The sequence below is a fragment of the Emydura macquarii genome, unplaced genomic scaffold, assembly GCF_026122565.2.
Source record: "Emydura macquarii macquarii isolate MOO-44397 ecotype Brisbane River unplaced genomic scaffold, CSIRO-AGI_Emac_v2 contig_306, whole genome shotgun sequence".
Classification (NCBI taxonomy): domain Eukaryota; kingdom Metazoa; phylum Chordata; order Testudines; family Chelidae; genus Emydura; species Emydura macquarii.
Genome location: NW_027130443.1, coordinates 3,444,865 through 3,472,373, shown reverse-complemented (window position 1 = coordinate 3,472,373; position 27,509 = coordinate 3,444,865). Strand labels below are relative to the sequence as shown.

General features: G+C 48.9%; 1 long non-coding RNA gene across 1 annotated transcript; it reads left to right on the top strand.

Annotated features, from left to right (window-relative positions):
• LOC137157027 (uncharacterized) lies at positions 1 to 27,118 on the top strand. Its single transcript, XR_010920974.1, has 4 exons — positions 1 to 153; positions 7,030 to 7,118; positions 26,716 to 26,803; positions 27,005 to 27,118. It is a non-coding gene; the product is annotated as an uncharacterized lncRNA (long non-coding RNA).
• The last annotated feature ends 391 nt before the right edge of the window (positions 27,119 to 27,509 follow it).

Genomic DNA, 27,509 nt, shown 5'->3' with positions numbered 1-27,509 from the left:
AACGCAGAGGGTTGACCAGGGCGAAAGGCTGTTTCCTGATGGAGTGAGGCAGAGGTAGGGAAAGGCACCAGCAGATGGTCATGAGCCGCTGACCATGAGGCTTTCCCCTTGCGGGAAGGGGCAGAGAGGAAACCAGACCCAGGTTCTTTCCAGGCAAGTGGCATGACATGAGCTCCCGTTGGTAGTCTGGGGCTAGTCTGTGGGAGGAGGGCAGTTTGGCACCGAATCTTGGCATGACGGAGGAGCCAGGGGGCCAGAGGGCTGGACATGCTGAGTCTGGAGATCTTGGCCCAGATGAGAGGGGTGCAGGTGCCAGCAGCCGCGGGCTCAGGCAGGGAGGAGTGTTGGCCGTTCTGCAGGGGAGGGACGCCGGGTTTGCAGTCCAGGGGTGTGTGGGAAGAGTGGCCCAGGCTGATGCCCAGGGCCCTGGAGGCAGTGGGAGGTGAGGACATTTAGGGCCAGGAAGCTGAGGCCCAGCAACAGCACAGACCAGGGAAGGCCCAGTTCCAGCAGGATGGAGATTTGTCATGGAGCGCCGTGGGAGCAGGTTCTGGCCCACACTGGGTTTGGCAAGCCCGCAATCAGGATGTGTGGCGGCAGCACGTCTAGGCCAGCCCACGCTAGCTTTGGTCAGACATTAGCCATTCTCAGCAAGCGTAGCGACCGTTATGGAGAGACAGAGACGTTAAGGGACTCTCCATGCAGCAAGTCCGTGCCAGGAGCTGCTAGCGTCTAGTCTGGTGCTTGCTGCATTAGCCCACGTTGCCTGTTAGCACACAAGACAGCGAGCTGCGGAGGGCTGTGCCCGTATCTATCTCAGGGAAGATGCCCTGCAGAGCCAGCGCTTCGGGTGAGGAGTGTGGTCAGTGGTGGAACCAGTGTCTATTTCCCCTCTCATAATTCATGAGCGAACGAGGCCTCCAACGCAAACCCAGCAGAGGTCCCTAACTGGGTCAGAGTCCAGTGAGTGACGTCGGAGCTGGATGTTCTGCTAGTGACTGGCAAGATGAGTATAAAATGCAAACGATTCTCCAGTCCAGCGCAGACCCATGACGCCAGGCCCTAGTCACAAACAATGGGCGTTGCTGTGGGCGGACTGGCTTTGTCACCGGCTCGGCCAGTGGCAGTGAGTTGCTGTCATTGCTCTAGTTTGCCATTAATGAATAAAAACATGTTGTGAGAATCCCACATTGGCACCAGAACTGCAGCCACTGAGTCATTAAATAACCAAGGACATGTTCCAGCAGCCAACAGTGTTTGAATTAAGTGAGAATGGGAGGAGGGAGCCAGTCTTCAGCACTCGCAGAGGGCTCCGTGCGTATCCTATCCTGGTAACGGGTTCTGGAAACACAGACAAGTCAGTGCAATCAGGGGCATTTTACTTATTTACTTATTTAGAAATGTCTCTGGCTCCATGGTTAGAGCACCTGGCAGCCTTGCCCACGGCCCTGAACTAGCAGAGCCTCCCCCCCTGGGGCCAGATCCGGAAGCTGGGCTGATTAAACCAGCTGAGAAGCTGGCTTGGCAAGTGCCCTAAAATGGTGCTTTAGGAGTGGTCCCGTGGGGCTCCACAATCACTGGGCTGACGCTGACCCCATTTCCTCCCCAGCCAGGCGCCGCTTGCAAGGCAAAAGATATTTTTTTCTAACTACAGGTACCACAAACTCAGGCTGCATCCTTGCCACCTCTCACATTGCTGGTCAGAGAAATTCTGCAACTGAATTAGGCCACTAGTGACACCTGTGCAATGCTGTTCCCCTGGAGTGGGGCTGCAGAGGTGTCCCTGGGACCTAATTTGATCTGTGGAGCGTCTCCGACTGGTGACAATACGTGAGATGGAAGTCCTGTGCTATGCAGGTTTGTTTGCTGTGCCCATCCCCATCTCAAGGCGAATTTGTGGGGCTGTCAGTTAGGAAAAGCATCTCTCGATTTGCAAGCTGAGCCCATCTGATCTGGAAGCACAATGAAGGTAGAACCCTGCCCTTCAAGGCCATTATACAGACTCAGCGTCTTCCTGGGCAAGACCATGTTTCAATAGCAGAGTCTCCTGGGCACTGACATTCCCAGCAACTGTATTAATCAGAGGCTTGTGCCAGCCCATGTGCTTTACTCTGCATCCTGCCATGCTACAAACCCGCCTCGGTTCTGGGAGAGCAGCAAAGGTGCAAGGTCTGGTGAGGCAGGCCCTGCACGGAGATAGCTACGCTGCTAGCCTGAAGGCTTTGGCACAGGAACCGGCCCAAGCAGCCATCCTGCCTGGGATTTAGGAAAAGAGACACGGGGCCTGATTCCCTGTCCCTCTGCCGCTTGTGCCGTCAATTCCCCTGTGCACAGTGGGTGTGAATTCTCACCATTCCCTTTCGAGTGTTTCGGATCCACTGTGCTCTGGGGTAAATGGCAGCCTAGGCTGGGCACAGTGCCTTGGAGAATCGGGCCCAGCACCTCAGGGTCTGTCTACGCTGCCATCGGGAGCTGTGATTGCACACCGAGTCAGCGTAGATCCAGGCTGGCTCCTGTCAGAGCAGCTGTGATCTTGTGGCAGGCTGGGTACCTGGCCCCTGGGTACCTGCTGCCAGCACACCTGGCCTGCAATTGTTATTTGAGTCAGTTCAATCAAAACTAGCTCGTGTAACGCAGCCCAATTGCAGTGTGGGCACATCCTCAGTTAACTGGGGCCCAGATCATTTATGGCTTCATAGACCTAGGCTAACTCTTCCAGTGGCCTTTGGAAGGGAGGTGGCAGCCAGTCCAGAGCACTGTGATTTGGTCTCAGAGCTATCTGGCATTCGGTACTGGCAGGGAAGCGCTTTTCAAAGGCCGTCCCAAACCGGAAGCTTTACTGTATGCTAGATGAAGGACAGCACAAGTGCTCTTTAGCAATCTCTCCATGAGCAGGGAGTAAAATCCTCCGCAAGCAGAGATGGGCCAGATACCTCCCAAGAGGGGATGACACTCATGTGAGAGGTGTTATGGGGACAGAAAGAAAAATATCAAAGGGAGCTAGAGATATGGGCAGGAAATGAGGCGTGAGTCAGCCAGGAAACATGTAAGCTAAGAGACAATGATCTGAAAGAGATGATATCCTGCAGGATGAAGAAATCTCAAGAGCAATAATGACGAAAGAGAGACGGACCTCGGGGCGAGAGCCAAGGCAGAGATGAGTTTGCAGTGCCATAAGGCAGCAAAAGTACCAGTGGTCACTGTGATTCTGTCTGCTTGTACAATGCTCCTCAACACAGCGCACAGAGACGTCAAAGCAGGGAGGGAATGGCTCTGTCCTTGGACCTGTTGCAACAAGCATGCACTAAACTGAGCAGTACAGGAAGCTCCAGGGTAAAACATGTTCAGAGCCGGAACTGCATCCCCAAGAATGACGCTGCTGACAAAAGAGAGGGAACCCAGAGAAGAGCAACAAGAAGGAACAGGTCTGCAAGGACTGCTTTGGGATGAAGGATTCGGAGCTGCAGGTGATAGCTGAGCTGATTGCAATTCGATGTGATATACAATCCGCACATTTCAGGGCAGATTTAGTGGCTTCCGACAGCCCAGAAAAGGTTTCCATATTTCCTGAAATCCTTCGCTCTTATTTGATCTTCTCACAGCCAGGAGAGCCCCTGATTCAGCCAGCCTGCTTTTAGCTTCAGTGGAGATTAAATTTTCCAGGGTCTCATAGTATGTTTTTTGATAATCATTCATTCAGAAAGTCTTAATCCATTTTATCTCCTCACTGGAGAGGCTTAATTAGCCCTGTCTCCAAGCGATCATGGCGGGCAGAAATGGCCGGAGTGCATTTCTAGGAATGCACAGACCTGCTCTTGGCTCCTGGGGGGCACCCTACATAGTAAGGTTCATGCTTCTGGTTCTAGGGGCAAAGGCCAAGGATTTCAAAACAGACTTTGGATTCATAGCTGGAGGCATCTTTCAGGGCTGAGTTTACAGACAATTCAGAGACCCACCCTCTGATAATCAGGTCCCTTGAAGGTATCTCCCCCATTGGGCACCCAGAAATAGGGCATCCCAAATCACGAGTCAATTCTGAGACTCTTGGGCCAAATACTTAGGATCTTGATTTCAATGGGAGTTTGCCTGATTAAAAACTGTGGAGCTGATTCTCCACTCACTTACCCTGAGCAGAAATGGGAGGGGCTCCCCTGCAGCGAATGGTAAGTGGGGGGGGGGAAACTCAGGCCCTTGGCAAAAACCTCTTTGGGATTTGCCCTGAGCGCAGTCGTTCGGGGCAGAATGCTGGGCAGTGCTGCCCATTGGCAGAGTGGGAGCAATGGAGGCAGCTGGAGCTGGGAGAAGTTCTGTCTCAAATTGAACAACTTGTATTTCTAAAGAGAAAGCCAGGCTCGCTGGAGTGAGTGAGTGAATCCTGCTGGGAGAGACTGGCCCATCAGTTCTGAGATGGAGACACCTACGGCACATTCCACATTGCAGACAGCTGGACCCTCCTTCACTCTAGTTATGCCTGGGCTTGGCTGATTTGCTTGTTACCACATGTACCCACTGGGTGGTTGCCATCTTCCTTTGGAAACACCGGATTGGTCTCCTGTGGTCACGTGTTTGCCCTCATTTTGCCCAGACAGTTGGCCTTGGAGGCAGTTAATTGGCACTTGATAGGGAGACTAAAACCACAAACTAGTTAGCACCAAACATCTTAACGACACCTTCTAACAGAGACATTGGAGGATTTCCCAATGTAGCGCTGTGAATTGCTGTTGTGTATTTGATCACAGTAATGGACAAAATTTGCCTTGCAATACAGGCTATATATTTTGTTCCTTAAAGAATGGAAGGAATCTAATTAGTGAAACTCGATCAGGTCCTTATACATTTGCATTTGTAAGAAATGACAAAATGGAGATAAAAAGCCTAAAAGATGGCATCCCATGGACACATGGGGATGCAGTGACAATGGTGGTCCCACGGTTGAAGAAGAAGAAGGCTGTGCTGGTTAAAAAACTGAACTGGTTTAGAGGGAAAGTGAAGACAGCTATAAAATATATATATATATATATATAAAAACAAATGGAAGGAAGGGGAAGTTGATAATAATGAACATAAATCAGAAGTTAGGAATTGTAGAAAATTAATAAGGGAAGCAAAGGGACACAAGGAGCAATCTATGGCCAGCAGAGTTAAGGACAATAAGGAGTTTTTCAAAATACAGTAGGAACAAAAAGAATCCCCAAAATAGTATTGGAACATTACTGTATGGAACTGGTAGAATCATTAATAATAATGGAAAAGAGAAATAATTTTTTATATTTCTTTTCTGTATTTGGGGAAAAAACAGATGATATAGTCTTGTCATATGGTAACACTCTTTCCATTCCACTAGTACCTCTGGAGGATGTTAAACAGAAGTTACTAAAGTTAGACATTTTTTAATCAGCAGGTCCAGAGAACCTGCATCCAAGAGTTTTAAAAGAGCTGGCTGAGGAACTCACTGGACCACTAATATTGCTTTTCAGTAAGGCTTGGCGCACTAGAGAAGTTCCAGAAGATTGGAGGAAAGCTAATGTTGTGCCAGTTTTTAAAAAGGAGAAACGGGATGAGCCAGGTAATTATAGGCCTGTCAGCCTGACATCAATCCCAGGCAAGATATTGGAGCAACTGATACATTAATAAAGAATTATAGGATGCTAATATAATTAATGCAAATCAATACAGGTTTATGGAAAATAGATCCTATCAAACTAATTTAATATCTTTTTTTGATGAGATTACAAGTCTGGTTGATAAAGGTAACAGTGTTTATGTAATATAATTAGACATCTGTAAGGTGTTTTACTTGGTACCTCATGGCATTTTTCATAAAAAAATTAGAATGATATAAAATTAACATGGCACACATTAAATGGATTAAAAACTGGCTAACTGATAGGTCTCAAAATGTAACTGTAAGCAGGGAACCATCATCAAGTGGGTATGTTTCTAGTGGGGGTCACTCAGGGATTGGTTCTTGGTCCTATCCTATTTAACATTTTTATCAATGACCTGGAAGAAAACATAAAATCATCACTCATAAAGTTTGCAGATGACACAAGAATTGGAGACGTGGTAAATAATGAAGAGAACAGATCATTGATTCAGCATGATTTGGATCAGTTGGTAAATTAGGCGCAAGCGAACAATATCCATTTTAACATAGGTAAATATAAACGTACACATCCAGGAACAAAGAATGTAGGCCATATTTACAGGATGGGGCAGTCTATTCTGGGAAGCAGGGACTCTGAAAAAGATTTGGGCATCATGGTGGATAATCAGCTGACAGGAGCTCCCAGCGTGACTCTGGATATGTCTACACAGCAAAGAAAGCAAAGTTGCTATGCCCCGCCCTAAGAGAGAGTGATGCACACCTGGCAAAAACGCGACCAACCCCACCTAATTTTTTTACCACAACAAAGATGGTGGAATAGGCATCTCCGGTTCCAGTGCCAGCCCCTCCACAAAAATGGCAGATTATGCATTTCCAGTTCCAGTCACGTGGCGCCAGAAGCTGAAATTCCAGAAGCAACCAGGCCCAAACCTCGGCAAAACGACCTGGATGTGGGGCCACAGCAAGCCTGCTGGGAACAGGCCCCAAAAGAGCGATCCACACTGCTCAAACGACAAGTGCCTGGGTTGCAAAGAGACTCAAGTCAGCTTATAATGAGCTGACTTGGCACTGCCGGCCTCAAGCTGGAGCCCAAGCTCTGGGCCTCTCCCACCCCACAGGGTCCTAAAGCCTGGGCTGCAGCCCAGGCCCAGCAGGCTCTACAGCAATGAAACTGTTAGCAAAAGAATGGGAACTGATGCTAATTGGATACTGCTTCAGACATGGTTCACCTGCATCTACCAACGAGGCAGTTTGTGTAAAGCCAAAACAATTTATTTAGGGAAAAGAGCAACTGGGAGAACAAGGTGCTCGGGGGTTATTAATAACAGCAGGTATTAAACCAAGGACCCTTGCCACAACACAAGCCCAGGGCCACAGGGAGAACGAAATATATCTAACGTGACGGTATTTCTTCACCCCAGGGGCAGAGACAGGATCAGCTGTGCGCGACAGGACAGGATCAGGGGAGCGGATCACCGATCGGGAACGAGTCCTTCAAGATCAGGAACAGGTAAGTAGACTCCGGTGTTAACAGTCTAGATCAGCTTCTTCCTCTAGGTAGGACTGGTGATGATGGTAGGGACGGGCTGCTCACTGGAGCACTCAGTAGGTGATGATGGTATAGCTACTGTCTCAGATGGATGACTCCTCAATGCGTTGCTCACTGCTGCCTCTTGGGCAGACCTCCCTGCCCAATGGGACTCTCAGTTTTAAATAGTCCCAGAAAGTCCAATCAGAGGACAGGGATTTCCCGCCTCTTTCATGCTTTGCACACAGTACCAAAGCTGTTTGCACACAACACTAAATCTTTTGCACACTGCACTGTGCCTGTCTGCACACGGCACCACGTCTATGCACACGGCACTGTAACTGCAACCCCTATTTACATAAGAAGATACCATTTCAACAGTGAATGGGAAGGTTCCATTAATGACTGAAGAGGGGGAGGGGAAAATGAAAACAAGCATCCTACAAAACAGTTCTGCAGCCTGAGCCCCACAAACCTGAGTCAGCTGGCACAGGCCAGCCGTGAACTCTTCTTTGCAGTGTAGGCAGACCCACAGGGCCAAAAAAGCTAATGTGGTCCTGGGAAGCATAAGCAGGGGAATCTTGAGTACAAGTTGAAAGGTTATTTTACCTCTTTATGTGACAGCGGTGTGACCACTGCTGTAAGATTGTGTTCAGTTCTGGGGCCTGCAATTCAAGAAGGATGCTAATGAATTGGGGAGGGTTTGGAGAAGAGCCACGGGAATGATTAAAGGGTTAGAAAACATGCCTTCGCGTGAGAGACTCAAAGGGCTCGATCTATTTAGCTTAACAAAGGTAAAGGTAAAGGATTACAATCAACAAGTATCTACAATGGGAACAAATATTTAATAATGGGCTATTCAGTCAATCAACAAGTATCTACAATGGGAACAAATATTTAATAATGGGCTATTCAGTCTAGCAGAGAAAGGTCTAACATGATCCAGTGGCTGGAAGTTGAAGCTAGACAAATTCAGACTGGAAATATGGTGTAAATTTTTAACAGTGAGACTCATAGACTTTAAGGTCAGAAGGGACCAATATGATCATCTAGTCTGACCTCCTGCACAACGCAGGCCACAGAACCTCACCCACCCACTCTTGTAATAGACCCTAATCTATGACTGAGTTACTGAAGTCCTCAAATCATGATTTAAAGACTTCAAGGTACAGAGAATCCACCAGCAAGTGACTCATTCCCGATGCTGCAGAGGAAGGCAAAAAACCCCCAGGGCTTCTGCCAATCTGTCCTGGGGGGAAATTCCTTCCCGACCCCAAATATGGCGATCAGCTAAACCCTGAGCATGTGGCAAGACTCACCAGCCAGACACCCAGGCAGAATTCTCTGTAGTAACTCAGAACCCTCCCATCTAACATCCCATCACAGGCCATTGGGCAAAGATTAGTTAATTGCCAAACTAGGCTGTCCCATCATACCATCCCCTCCATAAACTTATCAAGCTCAGTCTTGAAGCCAGCTAGGTTTTTTGACTCCACTGCTCCCCTTGGGAGGCTGTTCCAGAACTTCACTCCTCTGATGGTTAGAAACCTGCATCTAATTTCAAGTCTAAACTTCCTGCGAGTAATTAACCATTGGGACAATTTACCAAGGCCATGGTGGCTTCTTCGTCACTGACAATTTCTAAATCAAGACGGGATGTGTTTCTAAATGATCTACTCCAGGAAATATTTGGGGGAAGTTCTGTGTCCTGAGTTATCCAGGAGGTCGGACTAGATGATCACAATGGTCCGTTCTGGCCTTGGACTCTATGAATCTATACCATGACCCAGGCATGACATCATTACTAAAACCCACATGTTCCACATCCCATTGGTAACTACTTGTAACCAGGGCAACTTGCCTCTCTTGTCTCCAAATTGTAAAAAGAAAGAAAATAGAAAAGCAGAAAGAAATGGACTTGTGTGTTTATGTTCCTTTGTCCTCACGTCACCAGTAATAATCCTTGTATTGATGTAAATGCCTGCTCACGGCTTTGGTTTCTATTGGTTGGTTGATTTTCCTTTAAAAGTTAGGCTGGCGTTATTTCTGAAGGACCCAAAGGGTATATCTACACTGCAAAGAAATATCCGTGGCAGAGTCTCAGAGCCCGGGTCGATTGACGGGATTGCGGGGCTCGGGCTAAAAATAGCAGCGTAGGTGTTGTCACGCGAGCTGGAGCCGGGCTCTGAAACTGAGCGAGTTTGAATTACAGTTAATGGTGGATTCTCTGTAACTGGAAGTCTTTAAATCAAGATCTAAGGACTTCAGTAACTCAGCCAGAGGTTCTGGGCCCATTACAGGAGTGGGTGGGTGAGGTCCTGGGGTCTGTGATTTGCCGGAGGTCAGACTAGTTAATTGTGATGGTCCCGCCTGGCTTTAGAGTCTATGAGTCTAGGAAGGAAGTTTGCTCTGGTATCCTGGGGGCCACACAGTCCCTTCTTCCCACTTCTTGCCCTATGGGGTGCATCTCAAAGGGGAGCCTGATAAAGCCCTTTGGAAGAAAAGTGCCATAGAAATGTAAGACATTCTTATGGCGTCCCAAAGGGGAAACTTCTTCTATGTGTGTATGAGGGATGTGCACAAGTGTGTGTCTATGCTGTGCCTGTGCATTGTATGTATGTCTGCTGTGTATGTGTGCATGGGTCTGTGCTGTGTCTGCTGTATGTGTGCTCGAGTGTGTCAACTCTGTGTGTGCACAAGTGTGTGTCTGTGATGTGTATGTGTGCATGAGTGTGTCTATGCTGTGTCTGTGCTCTGTACGTGCGTGCCTGTGCTGTGTCTATGCTCTGTGCGTGTGCATGAGTGTGCATCTGTGCTGTGTGTGTATGTGTGCACGAGTGTGTGTGGCAGTCTGTGCTGTGTGCGGGCATTGCCATTGCATACACATGGGCGTCATTCCCGACAGGAAATGCAGGTGCGGCCTGGGTGTCCCTACCAGTGCTGGCTGGTGGGACCGTGGCTTCCAGCTAAACTGGGCCGCCGGCCTTTGCCCAACCCCACTGAACATGCTGAAGGCCAATGGCCTGGCGAGGAAGCGGGGGAGCTCTGTGCAGGCCAGATCTGTCCATGCAGCTTCTGCTCATCCTCTTTACTGCTCCTCCCCAACAGTTCTGGCTCTTCAAGGAGTCCTCTCACTTGGACGCTGTTGGTCCCCCGGGGAGAGCTCTGAGCAGGAGCTTCGGGTAGCTGATCCAGGGCTGCATTTGCACACAGCTATTACACAGCACGACTCCCTTCCCAAAGCCCTCATGGGGCCCAGGATGGACACACCAAGGCTTTTCCACCCACAGGCGAAAGGCTCAGCATCTTGGTGAAGGTCCCCGAAATGTGACAGAATGCAGACCCTGGCAAGGAGCCAAGAGCAGCAAACATTTACCATGAATAGTCACACGCCAAAGTGAGTTTCCCTATGTCCATGTTCATGATGCTTTTCGACTCACTGTCACTCTTTGAAAACTTGAGTGAATGGACACAACGACGCACACAAGAGAATACAGAGCTCACAGACAATTACAATGCTTCTATCTGATTGTACTGGTTAGCTACATCAGTCACACGGTATTGTTTCTGTGCTCTGACTGCCTGAGATAAGTAGTTCAGAGCGGGGAAATTGCACATGTTGCAATCCAACCTGCAACTTGCAATGTAACTTACATCAATGAGTTACACAAGTTACAGCACAAATTTGTAATCAATTTTACAATTCGCGTTCTGAACGAACTGCAGACCAAGAATTATTCACTGAAATAATTTTCAGTCATAAATACAACTGAGGAATTCCATGGTCGATCTGCAGTGTCGCCAACTCCACTCTTTCAAAAATCATGAATCAGTACCTCGCCAGAGCATGAGATTTTTTTTTAAATAATGTATTATTGGTTGTTTCTATGAACCTTATGAGTTCTGAACCTTCAGGGAGCACTCGAGTAACAATTACAGTCTTTTCTTCGCAACCATGAAGGCTAGAAACTTGCTTTTAAAAAAATCCAAAACCAAACCCCCACCCCAAAATCAGAGGTTCGTACATATTCTCATGACTCCAGGAGCTGGGAATTTAAGAAAAAATCACCAAATATCACAAGACTTCTGATAAAATCATGAGAGGTGGAAACATTTGATCTATTAACAGAAGAAAGACAAAATCTGTGGAATCAATTATTCATGTTGAGCTGTCCACTCAGCTCTAGCAAATTCTTCTCACTAGCTTTACAAATAACCCTAATGCAGAGCACTTGGGCAATGCCTTCCTCCCAAGGGGCTCAAAGCACTTTACAAACGTCCGGGAGTGGCTATGCTCTAAAAAGTGACTGTAAAAAGGCTTCCAGAGGCTCCATGTGCACTGAGCTGTAGCAGACTCCAGGACAAATTCGCTGTTTCCATGAAGTTGCTTTTTCTAAATGCCAGCTCCACAAACTCAGCTTGGCTACTGAAAGTCCAGTGGGATTTGCTCGGTCATGCTTTGTCGCCAGCAATCAGCCAAACTGGAATCGATCCAGAACCAAAGAACCAGTTCAAACCAGTATTTTTTACTTGAACCAGTACGGAAACTGAACCATAACTTTTTCCTAGCCACTGAACCAGAACTGAACTGGAAAAAGAATTGGGGTTACCAGTTAAAATAAAGGTTCAGCATTTTTAAGCAAAATATATTTTTTTAAACTACTGTGGTCTTATTTTCATTATAAAACAAGACAACACACTAACAACGAGGCCTGTGATTGCTCCAGAACAGCCTGCCCCAGTCCAATGAGATGAGAAGGACAGAAGTAGGCCAGCCCACGAGAGGAGAAGGGACGCTTTGGAGTTGCTGGACTTCCCAGTAACAACGATTCTTCAGGCCCGACTCTATGTCATTCACACCTGAGCACACCCATTATCTTCCAAACCTCTCAGCATCACCACTGGGCACCCGGTGCACCCACGGAGAAGCACAAAGCTGCCTTAAAGGGACAGGCGAGGATTCCCCTGGCAGGAGGGAATCCCTTAGACCCCAATGCACAGGATGTGTTGGGGCCAGCTGGGGGCAGGAGGGGGTGTTCCAAGGTGGGGAGGCCCCACTGGAGGTTGGACAGAGTGGGACTGGGTGCAATACCTTTTTTGCAAAGCCCTGTGGCTGCTCTAACTTGAGTCATGGTCTGTTCAGTCGCCTGGCTGCCCCCAGCTTGGGGGAAGCAAAAAGAGCTGATGCCCTCGCCTCATCTTCCATGGGTGCACAGGTGTCTCCAAGGGCAGCCTGTGCTGCAATGCGAATGTAGCTAACAGTGCAGCTGCCCCTGGAGCCAGGATTTGGAGGCACTCGTACCTAAGACAAAGCTCAGAGAAGAGACACGTGATGGGGATGGGAACAGAAACCATCCCAAGTCCATCCCAGCCCCCTGCGTAGATCAGAAAGGAACAAGGCCGAGGACAAGCCCGTTTCTTCCCCTTCACAGGTGAGCTCTGACCGTCCCCTTTTTTCAAGCAAGGAGCTGCCAGCCTTCTCCAGGCTGTCGGGCACTAGGGCTGGAGATGGGGTAGAAGATCAGAAGAAACACAGAGAGGAAGAAATCAAAGATCAAAACTTTCAAACTGCAGTTCAATAGGTTTCCCTTTTGAAGAATTCCCCAGGGCAGTCTGAGACCCAGGATGGCTGAATGTTTTTTTGGGTGACACCCACTTGGACCTTGATTCAGCACAGAACTTAAGCATGTCTTTTCCTTTAACTCCCAGGGGGCATAACCTGAGTCAGAGCCCAAGTGCTGGGAACTATCCGGACGTTGAAGATGGGATGGTCACAGTCTGAGCAGCACATTCATTTTTCTATCTCTCGATTAGTTTCAAACAGCCCAGCCTAGAGCCAGTGAGAAAGTGCCATTTATTTTTCACGGGATGTGCTTTTTAAATTAAATTCCTGTGAAAATGTTCCATTTATTTTAAAAAAACATTTCAGTTAAAAATTGTGATAAAATATTTAGCGTTTCAAAACCTGCTTTTGGTAAAACTATTCAGTTTTCAATAAAAAAAAATTGGTTTTCAACACCTGGTTTTGGTAAAACATGTACCAACCTCCCACTCCCCCAAATAAATATCAAAAACTGAATTTCTTTTTCTAAAAATTGAGAACCCTTTGTTTGGAAAAAGATCTTTGGTTTCCAGATTCTTGTTGAAAACTGGAAAATGTCAATGAACATGGTCAAAAAGCCTTTTTTTTTTTTTTTTTAATGGTCACCGTTGCTATACCCAATCACCAATTCGATTGCAGCAAGGAAGGTGAAGTGAATTCAGTGATGGGAAGAGACCTGGTGCAGCTTTGGAGCTGTGATGTGTGATTGACTTAGAGTTTAGGATTTATTCGTCTCTTAGAATCTGGCTTCCAATCCCTGCTGCTCGTCCCTTTTCCTTGTCTTTCTGTTTAGCTAGTCACCATCTAATTAAAAAAACCCCCAAAAAATCACTGACATGCCATTTTCTGCCATCACACTGATCACTCTGTTGTGTGTACTACAGCCACACTGGGTCTGTTTTGCCTGTTTAGATTGTCAGCTTTCTGGGGCAGGGACCGTCTGCTCTGTGTTCATACAGCACCTAGCACAGTGGGGCCCTGGTCTCGGTTGGTCCCTAGGCACTATTGTAATTAATTTGATTCATTTTACAAAATCCATGCGGGGAATGGGGAGGACTGTATAGGGTCCTTCCAAGTTGCGTAGGGGAAAGATTAAAAACACCCCATGCATTGCCGCCTATTTGCTGCTCTGTTGATGTATTTAATTCATTTGGGGCACTCTGGATAAGTCAGGCTCCTTCGCTCTCCTCCTGCCCTCCCATCTCTCCCCAAAGAACCCAGTGGCCTTTCAGCAGCTCTCACACTTTCTCCTGGAAATAAATGTCCTGGGGATCCAGCTGCATGTCTGTAAGTGACTTAGCAGTGTGGGCAGAAGACCACAAAGTGCTGTTCTCAGGGCAGCCCGATTCCTAGGGGAGGATCAAATTCACATGGCAGCTTTTCCCACTTGCTCCCAACACTTTCTCCAGCCCCTTCCTTTGTGTGCACACTTTCAAAGGGGAAGTTCCCACTTCAGCCTCAGCCCAGCTAGACTTTATGACACCCAGCGCGCCCTGTAGAACCTGTGCTATGTAAGTGGCACCTGCTAACCCGCAGCTGACCTGAAGTGGCTCTTTGAGTAAGAGACGGATCCAGTCTTGATGTACCGCCGTCAAGTGATGAGGAATTCTGCAGGGCTGAATGAACATTTTCAGTCCAAACTTTTTATTTCCAACAAAAAACTGGGTTTTTAACTAAGTTAAAATGTTCACAGGAGGTGCCTGCTGGCCTCAAAACATTTTGATGTTTCATCTGAAAACCAAAAATTTGGGGCCAATTTTTTTTCATTTTTTGGTAGTTTGGGGTTTTTTCAACCAAACTTTAAAATTATCTAGGGGGGGGAATAATTTCCAACCAGATCTAGAATTTACCTCTTCAGAGCTGCACCCAGCATTTCCCAAACCAAGAGTTACTCTCCCGTTGTATCTGTTTCTGGGTCACTCACTGAGTCACAAGAAAGCTGTAGGAGATAACAGACGAGAGATCAGAACTGTAGATTTCCATTAAAAGGTCGGGCTCCAGTTCTTGTGGTTTACACAGACACTGGCCTAATCCTTTCATCTGCTGAAATGACAAAGACGAGACATTCCCCAGCATGGCGGTGATGAGCGTGAACAGCAGAAAGGTAGAAGATGAACTTTACAGATGAACTTCTGTGCTCTGAGCACGTCACAGGGCGATGAGGAAGGGTCTGAGAGTCTGGTCAGCTGCGTCGTAAGAGGCTTATGTCCCTGTCAGAGTAATAGATATGTTGTGTGGTTGGGGAAAGCTTTGTACAGGACGCAATGAAATTCCTTCCTTTGCCAGCTGCAGATGCGGTTGGCTCAGTGACTATTGTCTACGACCTTTCGAAGCCATTTGTTCTAGTATCACCAGTTCCTCCCCTTTCTCCTTTCTCAGGTATTTGTTATAGTCAGGTGCAATTCTGGTAACACCACCATGGGTGAGGCCCTAAGCTGCCCTTGTCCTGACTGCAGCCTCAGCTTCTCAAGTGTCTAATAAGAGAGGAAAGTGACAAACCAAAGGGCTTGCTGCTGAATTGCACAGGCTGGCCCTGCCGAGTGACTCATTCCTCGTGCCAGCCTAACTTCCTAGTGTAGATCAGATCTCTGTGTCTGAGACAGAGACAAATACAATGAAAGGCTCCCATGCAAGAAGTGATCCTGGCCTTCTCCTGCGCTGTCCAGGCCTGCTGTCATGCAACAATGTCACAAACATTGTATCACCGGCACACACTGCTACTGCTGTTTGCCTATCAACACTTTTCTACATGGCTGGGTTACCTTGAAGGCTGCCGCAAAAGAAAAGGAAGGGAACCTTTTGGTTCAAAAAAGTAAACCTTATCATTTTAAAACCAGGACATTTCTCCCCTAGCCCCCAGCCCCTGTTCATCTGAAATCTGAACCTTCATCCACTTGAGAGTCTATCCCGAAGAAGCTTATTGTTTCAGACTTTCCAAACACATTCCCCGGGACGGTCCAAACACAAGAGGCTTCATCACAAAAGGACATTTGTTTGGAAGGCTCAAAGAAAGAAACTAAAAATGCTGAAGTCCAACAGGAGATTGCACGCTCAGCCTCCAGCCCCACGTCAGCGATCTCTAGGCTTTAAGACAGAAGAGACCATTACAATCGTTTAGCCTGATCTCCACATAACACAGATCAAACGGTGGCACCCAGTGATTCCTGCATCAAGCCCATCATTTCTGGTTGAGCTAGAGCAGATCTTTCAGAAAGAGACACCCCGTCATGATGTAAAGACTTGTCCCGGGATTAATTGTTCCAATGTTAGTTACCCCTTCCTCCGCTTTTAACTTTGTTGTTTATAAAGTGTGCATAGGCGGGTTCCCTCCAAACCACCAAGGTTCCAAAAAAGCTGAGTGGACATAAGCCGATTAGAAACTGATACAAGCCAGTCCACATAGGAGTTTGCAAGGGTTTAACTACAAGGGATTTTTAACCAGGCCCGAGATCCAGCTGCATGCAGAATGCACAGGCCAAGATTTTTTTGTTGATCGCTGAGTTATTTGTGTAAAGCAGGGATTCCTGGTCACAGAATTTCAACCACAGCTCAAGGCATTTTCTGTAACTTGAAACAATATCAGCAAGGCCAGCCACAAATATTCAGAAATCATGAGTCAGGATCCAAAAACCATGAGATTGGCTTAAAAATCATGAGCTCTTTAAAAAATAATAAATTCTGGATTCTCTCACTTTGCCTCTTGGTTTCCAAGCCTTTAGGTTGCTCTGGGGTCATGTTTCCCAGCTTTTCTGCAACCAAGAGGGCTGGAAATGTACTTTTTAAAAAAGAAATGCAAGCTGAGATTCTCACCTGACTCCAGGATCTGGGGCTTTAAGAAAAACACCACATGCTGTGAAACTGGCGATGAAACCACAAGAGTTGGCAAAACACCAAAATCACTGCCTTTCAGCTGATCCTGAGCCAAAAACAAGTCAACCCAAAGGGAGACCTGTCAGAAAATTACCAGCAGTGGAAGCCAGCATCCTATAGGCTGCAGCCAGGTGCACGAAGCAAGCAAACAGGCAGAGGGAGAGCTGGTGGGGCTGGGACAGAGCCTGCCCTTGTTGTCAGCTGGGGCAGGGTATTGCAGGTTGCCCTGACATGGGGGCACGCCACCAAAGGAGGCGAGGAAAGACTCGAGAAGGGGAGTCCTCAAAGGCTGAGAAGGAGAAAGGTTCCCACCCATCAGTGGGTGAGGGAAGGGCCGTCCCCAAGCCCCAGGGTCCCCACTAGGGTATTGCCATCACTCGCACTGGGGCCAAGGCAGCCTGCAGCCCCAGCTAAACGTTGCTGTGGTTCTGCCTTACCAGACCTTTTGTGCAGCACTGAGCTGGGCAGCCCATCCCCATCGAAGCCCAGCTGGCAGCAGACGCTACAGCCCATAATAAGGCCTAGGCTAATGCAGTTATGGGGGAGCAGGCCTTCGAAGGCGATTCTGCTCTGGGAAGTGACTGTATCCGTCTAGCTCTGGTGCTGAGCTGGCCCCCGTTCCCACAGCATCTGAGCAGCTCCACCCCTTAATGGGTTTATCCCCACAACCCTCCTGCGTGGCAGGGCAGCGCCCTGTGCAGATGGAACCAAGGCACAGAGAGACTAAGGGACATGGTCAAGGTCACACAGCGGGGGGTGCAGCAGAGCAGGATTTGAATGCCAGTCTCACAAGCCCCAGGCTACTGCCCTAACCACTGGGCCAGCCTTCCTCTGAAAAGCCTACTGTACAATGACCTAGCAGGGCTCCGTGGTCATTTTGCTTCAGGGATTCCGGCTCCCATGGGATTTTCTAAGGGGCACCCAACTCCCATGGCAGTTCCTATTTGCAGTGACATTGGCGCAGCACGGCGGGTTCCTGAACAATCCCGAGGGTCACATCCTGTGATCCTTGATTGAGCAGAGCTCCCCCTGGAGGCAATAGCTCTGCTTGACCAAGGCCCACAACATGCGACCCACAGGAAGCCGCTCAGCGTTTGCTTTGTGCTTTCGGATCAGAATTGGTCAGGTTCGCCAGTCACGTGCCCGCCTGGGAACACCCTCCATGATCCCGGGAGCATCCTTCCCACGGCACCAACAGCAGCTCGTGTCAGCGAACATTTATGCTGGGGGAGCAGGTCCTAGGAAAAGTTAGACAGACACGAATTATCTGAGCAGCCCATTGCACTGGAAGCAGGGAGAGTATTTCTGATCTAGGGATACAAGGTAAAGCCCACAGGCTGTCTATTCATTTGCTCAAGAGTATGTCTTCTCCTGTGCTGCTGCTGCTGCGTGGAGCTGGGGTGGGAGGCCAGGTGCTAAGTGCAACTGGCAGCTGCCCCTGGAGCAGGCGACAAGCACCTGGTGCAGGAGTGAAGTCCCAGGTGGCTTCTGTAAGTCCCTGAGATCATCCCAACCTCGTCCTGATCAAGCAAATATTTATTAAAATGGCAAAGGTCACTTCACCCCTTTGACAGTTATTTTTGTCCTGAACACTAAGGTCCAAGGGCGTGTGAGCTGCAGCGCCAGGCATGGCGCAGAAGAGCAACTGTGTCCGTCACTCCAGCAGGCTCAGAGGAAAGCTCAGCACGAGAGCAATCCCCACTAAATGAAACACAGCAAGAATCAACGGCCCCGCTGACCCCAGGGGAGCTGGGGATGTGGGAAGGAGCAGGTGGGATGGGCACGAGCCTTGTTCCTCACATCAGAGCTTCTTTCACACCCCAAGAGGAAACATGCCTGCTGGTCTTTCCCTGTTCGCCCTTTGTGCACATTATGGAGCGCGCACAGAGACTGGCACCTCTCTGCTTAAGGAAGGCCTAGGGCTATAACAGCAGCAGATCAGCTTCAGACCGGGGTTTGCTGGCAAATCAGCGGATCAGGAGTGAGACGTGTTGGCAGAGCTCTGCAGGGGGATTTGCACAATCAGAGACATCACAGAATCGTAGGACTGGAAGGGATCTCGTTAGGTCATCTGGTCCAGTCCCCTGCACTGACGCAGGACTAAGTATTATCTAGACCGTCCCTGCCAGGTGTCTGTCTAATCTGCTCTTAAAAACCTCCAGTGATGGAGATTCCACAACCTCTCTCGGTTATTTGTTCCCGTGCACCTGCCCAAAGCTTGCAGTTTGGGGGAAGGGGAGTAACACAGCTCCCTGCCCCCCAACTATACCCGTGTTAAAAAGTGGAGGGGCGTGGCCCCTGTGATCCCCTCAGTTCCAGCGCCCCTGCTGATAACATTTGTGGGTGACACAAAGACTGGCAGAGGTGAGGCTGGGCGGTCATACACAGTGATGTGGCTCACTTGGCCCATTCAAAAAAAAATGCATTTTACTAGAGCCAAATGTACAGTTCTAGAACTGGGAACAAGGAACACCGGCCACCCCAACTGAATGGGGGACTGTCTCCTGGAAAGCAGTGACTCTAAAGGATTTAGGGCTGGAGTGGACAAGCAACTGAACATCTGCTCCCAGTGCCATGCCACGGCAAAAAGGGCTAATGGTCCTTGGATGGACAAACAAGAGAGAAATGAGTAGGAGTGGGGAGGTGATCATTGGTGAGACGATCCTGAGCACTGCGTCCAGTTCTGGATCCAGATTTTTATAAGGATGTTGAAAAATTGGAGCGGGTGAAGAGAAGAGGCACAACAATGATTTGAGGGCTGGAGAAAATGCCTGACAGTGAGAGACTGAAAGACTCAATCTATTTAGCTTCTCAAAAAGACGATTGAGAGGTGACTCGATTAAAATGTCTCAGTGCCCTCACGGGGAGAAAATACTGCGCACTAAGGAGCTCTTTAATCTAGTGGAGAAAAGCAGAACAAGAGACCAGACAAATTCCAACTGGAAATAAGGCACATTATTAATAGTGAGGGTAACTAACTGTGGGAAGGACAAACTCCCAAGGGAAATGGTGGATTCTCCATCTTGTGATGTCTTCAGATCAAGGCCTTTCCAGAAGATGCTTTGCCGAGCACAAATGACTGGTCTCAAACCAGGGGTAACTGGGTGAAGTGTAATGGCCTGTGATATGCAGGGGGGTCCGATGAGACAAGCTGATTGTCCCTTCTGGCTTTGAACTCTTTGAATCTATGAAGAGTGTCAGGCATCAGCACTGCCACTGTCAAACATGCCAACGGTTGGCACCTCACAAGGGACATTGAATTTGTCATCCATTGATGGATGTGATTTTTTATATTCTAGCTGCTGTGGTATAAACTAAAGTGGTTCCAATCGATAATGTAAATAAATTAATTATATACTGATTATTACATTTACAAATTAACCTATATCTTTGATGTACTTAAAATCAACCAGTGAGCCAATTTTTAAATCTCAAATTCAGTCATTAATTAGCTAGGGGAATCTGAAAATTAATTGATTCATTCATCAAATTCCAAAAAGGGGTCAAGGTACGTGAAGGAATATCTTTTGTTGGATCAGCTTCTGTTGGTGGAAGGGACAAGTTTTTGAGCTTCACAGACCTCTTCTTCAGGTCTGGAGAAGGTAAACAGAGTGTCCAAGCTAAATACAAAGGGGCAGGGGTCACTTATGAATACTTCTAATTCATAAACTATTGAACAGATTTATTGCAGATTCACAGAGAATTAAATCTACGCCCTGAAAGTAACACGTAGTGCACAGCTGGGGAACTTATGCTGTTATTTACAAAAAAAGAGATGTTTAATCCCTACTTCAAGTGCACATTTTCAGTGTGACCTTAACGATGGAGTGTATATGGTAACTCTACCTAAAAGCTGTACAGAACTAACGGCGCAGAGTTAAGGTTGTCTGGACAGGGGTCAGTGAGAATGTTTGTTTACCTGGAGGTGGGAGAACGCACTAAAACATGAATTGGGTGTTGTGGTTGGTGTCAGAATTTTGAATGTATTTATTTATATTGCTCTGATGTGGGACAGACTGTCTCATTTTGAAGTGCACTTAGCAGTCTGATCTAGGCGTTAACCAAGTGTTTGGGTGGGAATTTCTAAAGCTGAAAAATGTATAAGGAGCCAGTGCTAAAATATTTAAACATTTACAGCTGGGCTAGGTGCAGAGGAAGGCAAGCAGAGGCGGGGGGCGGAGGGGCCAGAAGAGAGGGGGGTGCATGGCAGGAAGGGGCCACAGACTGGGAGGGAAGTGCAGGGACCAGCGCTGGGAACGGTGATAGCGAGCTATGTCTTGGGGGACCAGTCTATATAAATGTTACATGCATTTCGTATTTCATCATCACCACAGAGGCAGATTGCAAAGGGGCGCAGCCTTCTTGCAGATCAAATGCCTCCCGGATCGATCTCTAGGTAGGTCCTTGAGCTGGTCTGGCAGGATGTTCAGTCGATGCCCATCCCAGGCAATCGTATTGCACCACAGTCGCTTTTGGCACCCGGGTGATGGCCCCCTGTGAAGCAGCATTCCGTGGCAAGCCAGCTTTGTAATCCATTGATCTCCTGTCGTAATAACATGTCTGTACCCGGAAAGTCATTGACACGGTGCTGGTGGGACTTTGAATATCCTCATTGCTGATCTCGTCCTGTCACTTAACAAAAAAGCACCGACAAGCATCAGAAATGTCAATCTGGAGCTCCTCAGCCGTCCCCAGCGCCCGGGTTTCACTGCTACAGAACAAAGCTCTGAGCACCGGGCTTCTCTAGATCTGCACCTTATGGTGAGCCGGGTGCCCTAGTATCACCACTGAGGCTGCGGGAGGGCCCGGAAGGACCACGGCACGGCGGCGGCTGCGTGAGTGTCCGCATCTCTTGAACCTTCTCCAGCACTGGCTGTGCTGCTCCCCAAGGGTTTGACAGTCACCACCTGCTCAATGTCCAGACAGGGTAACCCTGAGCTGGGAGGAACCTGCAACTGGAGGCTGCTTGATGGTGATGGCCAGGGATGTCGTCTTCCTTTACTCCATCTATAAACCTGGACAGACGAGCAGTGACTGCTGGCTCCATCGTCCTGCCGCACATGTCTAGCTGTATAGCCCGTTCTCACATGCTGCCTGCTCCCCTGCAGCCTCTGCCACCCCACCCTGCCATCAGCCACTTCAGTCTCAGTGCCACACCTGACCCCACCGCCTGCATCCCGGAGCAGTGCTCTCCAGTCCATTGGACATGTACACACCTGGGGTGATGAGCAGTGCACCCCAGCTCTGGGCCCTCCTCCATCCCCCTCCCAGCCTCCTGCACTAGTCTTGCTCCTCTTTGCCCCCCCATCCCCTGCACTTCCCAGGCCTTTGTACCCGCCCTCCCCTTTCCCATGGGGCAGAGGGTTGTAGAGCTGTTCTAGGCCAGTGCCTTCCCCATGGGCCCAGATTCCCCAGGGTGCTGCAGAAATCCCACCTCTGACCTGACTGACGGGGTTAGTTGTTCTAACAGGCTGAGGCCTGGGGGCTGCTGGGAGGAGTTTCGTACAGCTCGGTGAATTCTAGCACAGCATTATAACCAGCACCACGGCCCTCTGATTTGCAGTGGTGGATTCAGTCACTGAAGCTCAGCTCTTCCAAGGCGCTTAGGCCCCTAATTCCCCTGAGATGAACTGAAACATGTTGGAGGACCTGGGCTTTGGGCGCTTTATAAAACATATAAAGCCCTTAGCGCTTATGTTGCTATTCAAACACATTAACTAACCCGCCGTCGCCGTCTCCCAGGGGACAGGCCAGCGTTTCCGCCGCCACATCACACAGGGAAGCGCGGAGAGAAAGATTCAGGGTCCCCAAAGCCAGGGGCACTTGGCCGCTGTGCGTCTGACTCTGTGATTCATTCAGAGCTGAGCACATTGCTGGCATTTAACAAGTAAACAATAAGAAAGCCGTGATTCATCCTGTCAACACAGGGGGGTGACCTCCCCCCTACTGCCCCAGGGTCGACAATGTGCATGGAAAGTGCCACACAATGAATTATCGCTTATTTGTGCTGCGGCAGTGTCTCGGATCCCAGCCCGTCCCCCAGGGCCCCGTCAGACCAGGCACTGCGCTGTGTAGCCACAGAGCAGAAAGATGCTTCATCTTCACAGAGTCCAAGGCCAGAAGGGACCAGTGTGTTTCCCTAGGCTCGCCTCCTGCAGCACACAGGCCAGAGAACTTCCATTAAGTCATTTTTGTTTGAGCTAGAGCAGCTCATTTAGAAAAAACCTCTCGTCTTGATTTAATAATTGGCAGTGATGGAGACTCCACCACGACCTTAGGAAATGGTTCCAGTGGTTAATGCCTCTCAGTGTTAAAAATTCACACCTTATTTCCAGTCTGAATTTGTCTAGCTTCAACTTCCAGCCAGTGGATCATGTTAGACCTGTCCCTGCTGGACTGCAGAGCCCATGATTATCTATTTGTTCTCCATGTAGCTACTTACAGACTGTCACCAAATCACTCCTTACGCTTCCCTGACCTGCTCTGTCTCTGAAGCCGAGTTTCTGTCTCCAACAAAGCAAGACTTGATTTCCTTACCCGGGTACGGGGAATGCTTTCTACTCGGGCCCAGTGGAGGACACAGAACTGACTCAGATGAATGGGGACTGCTCTGTGCAACCAGTGCCTGTGGGGGATGTAACTGAGTTAATGGGGATGGGATGGGGTGGGGTGGTTGTAACTGGTGTTACAGGTAAAGTCAGGAAATCTAGCTGAGCAAATGGGTTCAAGCCCTTTTAGAAAGACATGTCACATCTTAAGCTAGGGCCTTGGTGGGGGTGGATTTTGCTGCACTCCTTTCTGTGCTTCTGACGATGGGCTTTAAGTTAATGGTGCAAAGAATTTTCCCTTGGTCCCTTAGCGGAAAAAATCATTGCTGGGATGAGCAACCAACTGGTGTGTGGAGCAGTGGGTGGAGGGAGGAGCTGTCGTGTGCAGGATGGCTCGCCCGCTGCTGCGGCTGCTGTCTCTGGAAAGACAACATTCCAGCCCTGGGGTTACGATTCTGCATCCAGCTGGCTTCCTGCAGCTTCCCCAGGCATCTCGCAGGCAGCGACTCCCTGCTCGGGATGTGAACAACACACGACAGCAGGTGCTTCCAGCCCCCCCCTTGGCACAGCGCGGGGACCCCTCCCCTGCACCAGACACTTGTGATCACTCCCTGCCTCTTCTGAACGGAGGTTGTGCAGCTCACAGCGTTGGCCTAGCACCAATGCAGCTCCTGTAGTGCCGGCAAGGGCAGGACAGGCGAGATCTCACACCACAAGCAGGCATCTTACCCCTGGTTCACCTAAACCTGCAGCTCTCAACTTTTGTGGGCTCAGGACCCATTTGTAAATGTTTATGGCCTGCCATGGCCCAGTACATAGTCTGGGGGTGGAGGGTCTGGAGTGGTTTGGGTCGGGTCCTGCCCCCAGGGGGGAGTGGGTCCTGCCCGGCACTCACCCTACAGTGGCGGCTCCGGCGCTGTGGGGCTAGCTAGCTGGGCTCTCTGCTCCGGGCGCCAGGCGGTGCCACCTCCGGGGTTGTAGCACTGCTCAGCTTTGGCCCCGTCCCGCTGACGGGACCCAGTCGGTGTGAGCAGAGAGGTGACCTGGTTCCCGGCTTGCCTGGTTCCTGGCTCTGTAATGATGGCAGCTGGGCCAAACTCGAGCGGCGCTGCGGCCCCAGAGGAGCTTCCACGGAGCTGGTGCTCTGGCTGCCGCGGGGGTGCACTAGCGCGAAAGCCCAGGCCAGGGCAGCGTGGGACACAGCTTCCTGCCTTGCCCGCCGAACGCTGCTGCGGGGGCCCAGCTTCCTGCAGCAAAGATCATGGACCAGAGTGAACAGAGCTCACCTCCCTGCTTCCATCCACCTCCTGCTGCCCCCACGGGGCCTGGGCGCCAGCCTGGCCCAGGACCTCTCCTCCCACATCCCCCATGACTGCAAGCCTGCCTGGCTGAGCCCCACAGCACAGGGGCACCCCAACGCCGCAGCCCGACAGCTGCTGAAACCTGCCTCCCCTCACCTCTGGCCAGCCTACCTCCCTGCTCCAGGACAGCTGAGCTGAGCCCTCACTCTCTAGGTGGAGCGTTTGTGGGATGCTGCCCCACAACTCCTCCAGCCCTCCTGCCCCCCAGGATCTTCCTTCACGGCAGTGGTCAGTACCAAAGTACCCTCTTTCTGCAGACTAGCCCCCACCTCCCTGATGGGCTGCGCCTCTCCGCGCTGCCAGCCCCGCGTTCTCTCACTCCCAGCACGCTCCCTTGTCCTGGTGCAGGAGCCGTCTCCTCTGCAGCTTCGGCCTTGTGGAGCAGCTGTTCCTGAATTTCGCTGCCTTGGCCACGCTGCAGCCTCCTGGGGTAAGCCGTGGCTTCTTGACACCAGCGCACACTGCCCTGAGCAGGGCCTCACGTCAGCCATGCAGTGTGTGCGGTGGGTAGGGCTGGGCATCCAGCCGACTGTATGGGATGAGCTAGTAGGGAGGCCTTGCATCCTATGGGACGTGCTGAGGCAAGGAGGGGGTCTTCGTGCCACCCATATGGCATGTGCTGGAGCATGTCCTGGTCCGCCAGCCATGCTGCAAGGTGCTAATGGCTGCCATCAAGTGACTCTTTCTCCAAAGGCAATCACAGTCCTGGTCGAAGTCAATGGGTGTGCCCAGCACTCTTTTAGAGTCAATGGAAGGAGCAATTAAGCCTCTTTATATAGCAAAGCAACTGGAACAATGGAGGCTACTGCCCAAGGCGCTAAGGCACATGATGAGGCCTGGGCGGAGCTAATCCATAGGGTTAACAGGGGGTTCCCTGATTGAAATCATGGTGGGGCCAGGAGTTTGGGTTAGTAGGCTGGGGTCCTAGAGGCAGAAAGCTTGGGGAAGCAGTTGTGAGCAGGATCCTGAGAGGAAGCAGTAAGACCAAGCCTCATGGGCACAGAGCTTGCTGGAAGGGGATTTCTAGGCAAGGAAACTTCCTGCTTCTGTTTGTTCCTACAGTGTTCAGGAAAGCAGGGCCTTGTGCACCATAGAAATACCTGACACGTGTCAATATCTTCCCCTCCAAACGGTAACAGCCCTGCGAGGATATTGCTAACCGCTCAGGCCAACGGGGCAATGCTACTATGCAGGATCTCCTGGGATCATGCCCTGGTGCAGTCTCTACAGGACATGATGGGGAGGCGTGCATGGTACAGGCCTTAAGGGACATTCTGTGAATCAGTCTGCAAAGAGCAGCTCTCGTCTAATATTTATTATGGTTCTGAGCTTTCCTGAGCGCTCGCTCTGCAGGTTTCTCTTGAGACCTTGAGGAAGATTTGAATTCGCTAAATAGCAAAAAGAGGCTTTTCAGCAGCACATTTGACTAGAGACCTACTTAGCCTGTGAGGTTTCCAAGGAAAGATTTCAGGAGCAGCTCAGGATGATGCAACCTCCAAACACCCTGTCTAGTTTCAGCAAAACTCTGTGGACCAGGTTTCTGGTGTAAATACTCACATTTTGAACGTCAGAATTCACACTTTCTGACTAGCCTGAAATAGTCACATGAAATTCACTGTTTCTCTGTGGAATCCCTGACTCGCATATTCATGGAAAGAGAATGAGAAGGGGCTGTGAACACAGGCAACGCAAATCTAGCTTTGATCACAGGGAATAGTTGCCGGACATTGTTTGAGGGATTTACCCACCCTTTCCTGTGAATGCTCTGAAAAGAATTTGCCAATTAGCAGTTTTGTTGTGCTTTTTCCTAATCATTAAAAACAATTACTCCTCTGATCAAATATCTCAATGTCTACTATTTATTCCCTTATTTGCTTAAGGAAATGGGTACAATTTCCCATTAGTATGAAACTCAGATATTGTGGTGTTGCGAGCCATACAAATACCTCGATAGAGAGAGCAAGCAAGGTTATTTTTTACAGGTTTCTATTCTTATTAGGGCTGTCAAGTAACCATAATAAATGTAGGCGATTAACACAAAACAAATTAACTAGATTTAAAAAAATAGTCACGATAATCACACTGTAAAAAGATAAACAAAAGAAATTGTATTTTTCAATTCACCTCTTACAAGTCCACTCAGTCCTACTTCTTTTGCAGCCAATCGCTAAGACAAACAAACTTGTTTATATTTACAGGAGTTAATGCTGCTCGATTCTTATTTACAATGTCACCTGAAAGTGAGAACCAGCGTTCACATGATACTGTTGTAGCTGGCGTGCCAAGGTAATTATGTGTCAGGTGTGCTAAACATTCGTATGCGCCTTCATGCTTCAACTTGTTTTACATTGTTTTGTATTTGACTGCAGTTATGTAAAACTTAAAGTGCATTTGTAAGTGGCACTTGCACAATAAATAGGTTGCACAACAGTACTTGTCTGAGGTGCACTGAAAAATGCTGTTTCTTTTGCTCATCTTTTTTTACAGTGCAAATGTCTGCAATCAAAACTAATAATATGAAGTGAATAGAGCACTGTACACTTTGTATTCTACGTTGTAATTGAAATCAATATATTTGAAAATGTAGAAAAACATCCAAAATATTTATAATTAATGTAAATTGGTATTCTATTATTTTTTAACAGTGCGATTAAAACCGCGATTAATTGCAACTATATTTTTTATCTCACAATTAATTGTGATTTTAAAAATCATCTGACAGCCCTAATTTTATGTCCTCATGCTGCTAAAATCATCCAATCTCCTCCTTTCCTCGGGCGATCAGTTTTTATTGAGCTGTTTTCTGTACATAAGCAAATGCATTTTGTTCGCTCTTCATCAGAGAAAGGGACCTGTGCTTTACCTAGCAGATCTGAAATGAACCACGCTTGAGATTGGTTTTGGATTTTGAATTTCTTGGGCATTGCAGTTAATACTCACTCCTGGATAGACCCCTTCCCTTCTGGAGCTCTTCCCTCAGATGCTCAAGAGA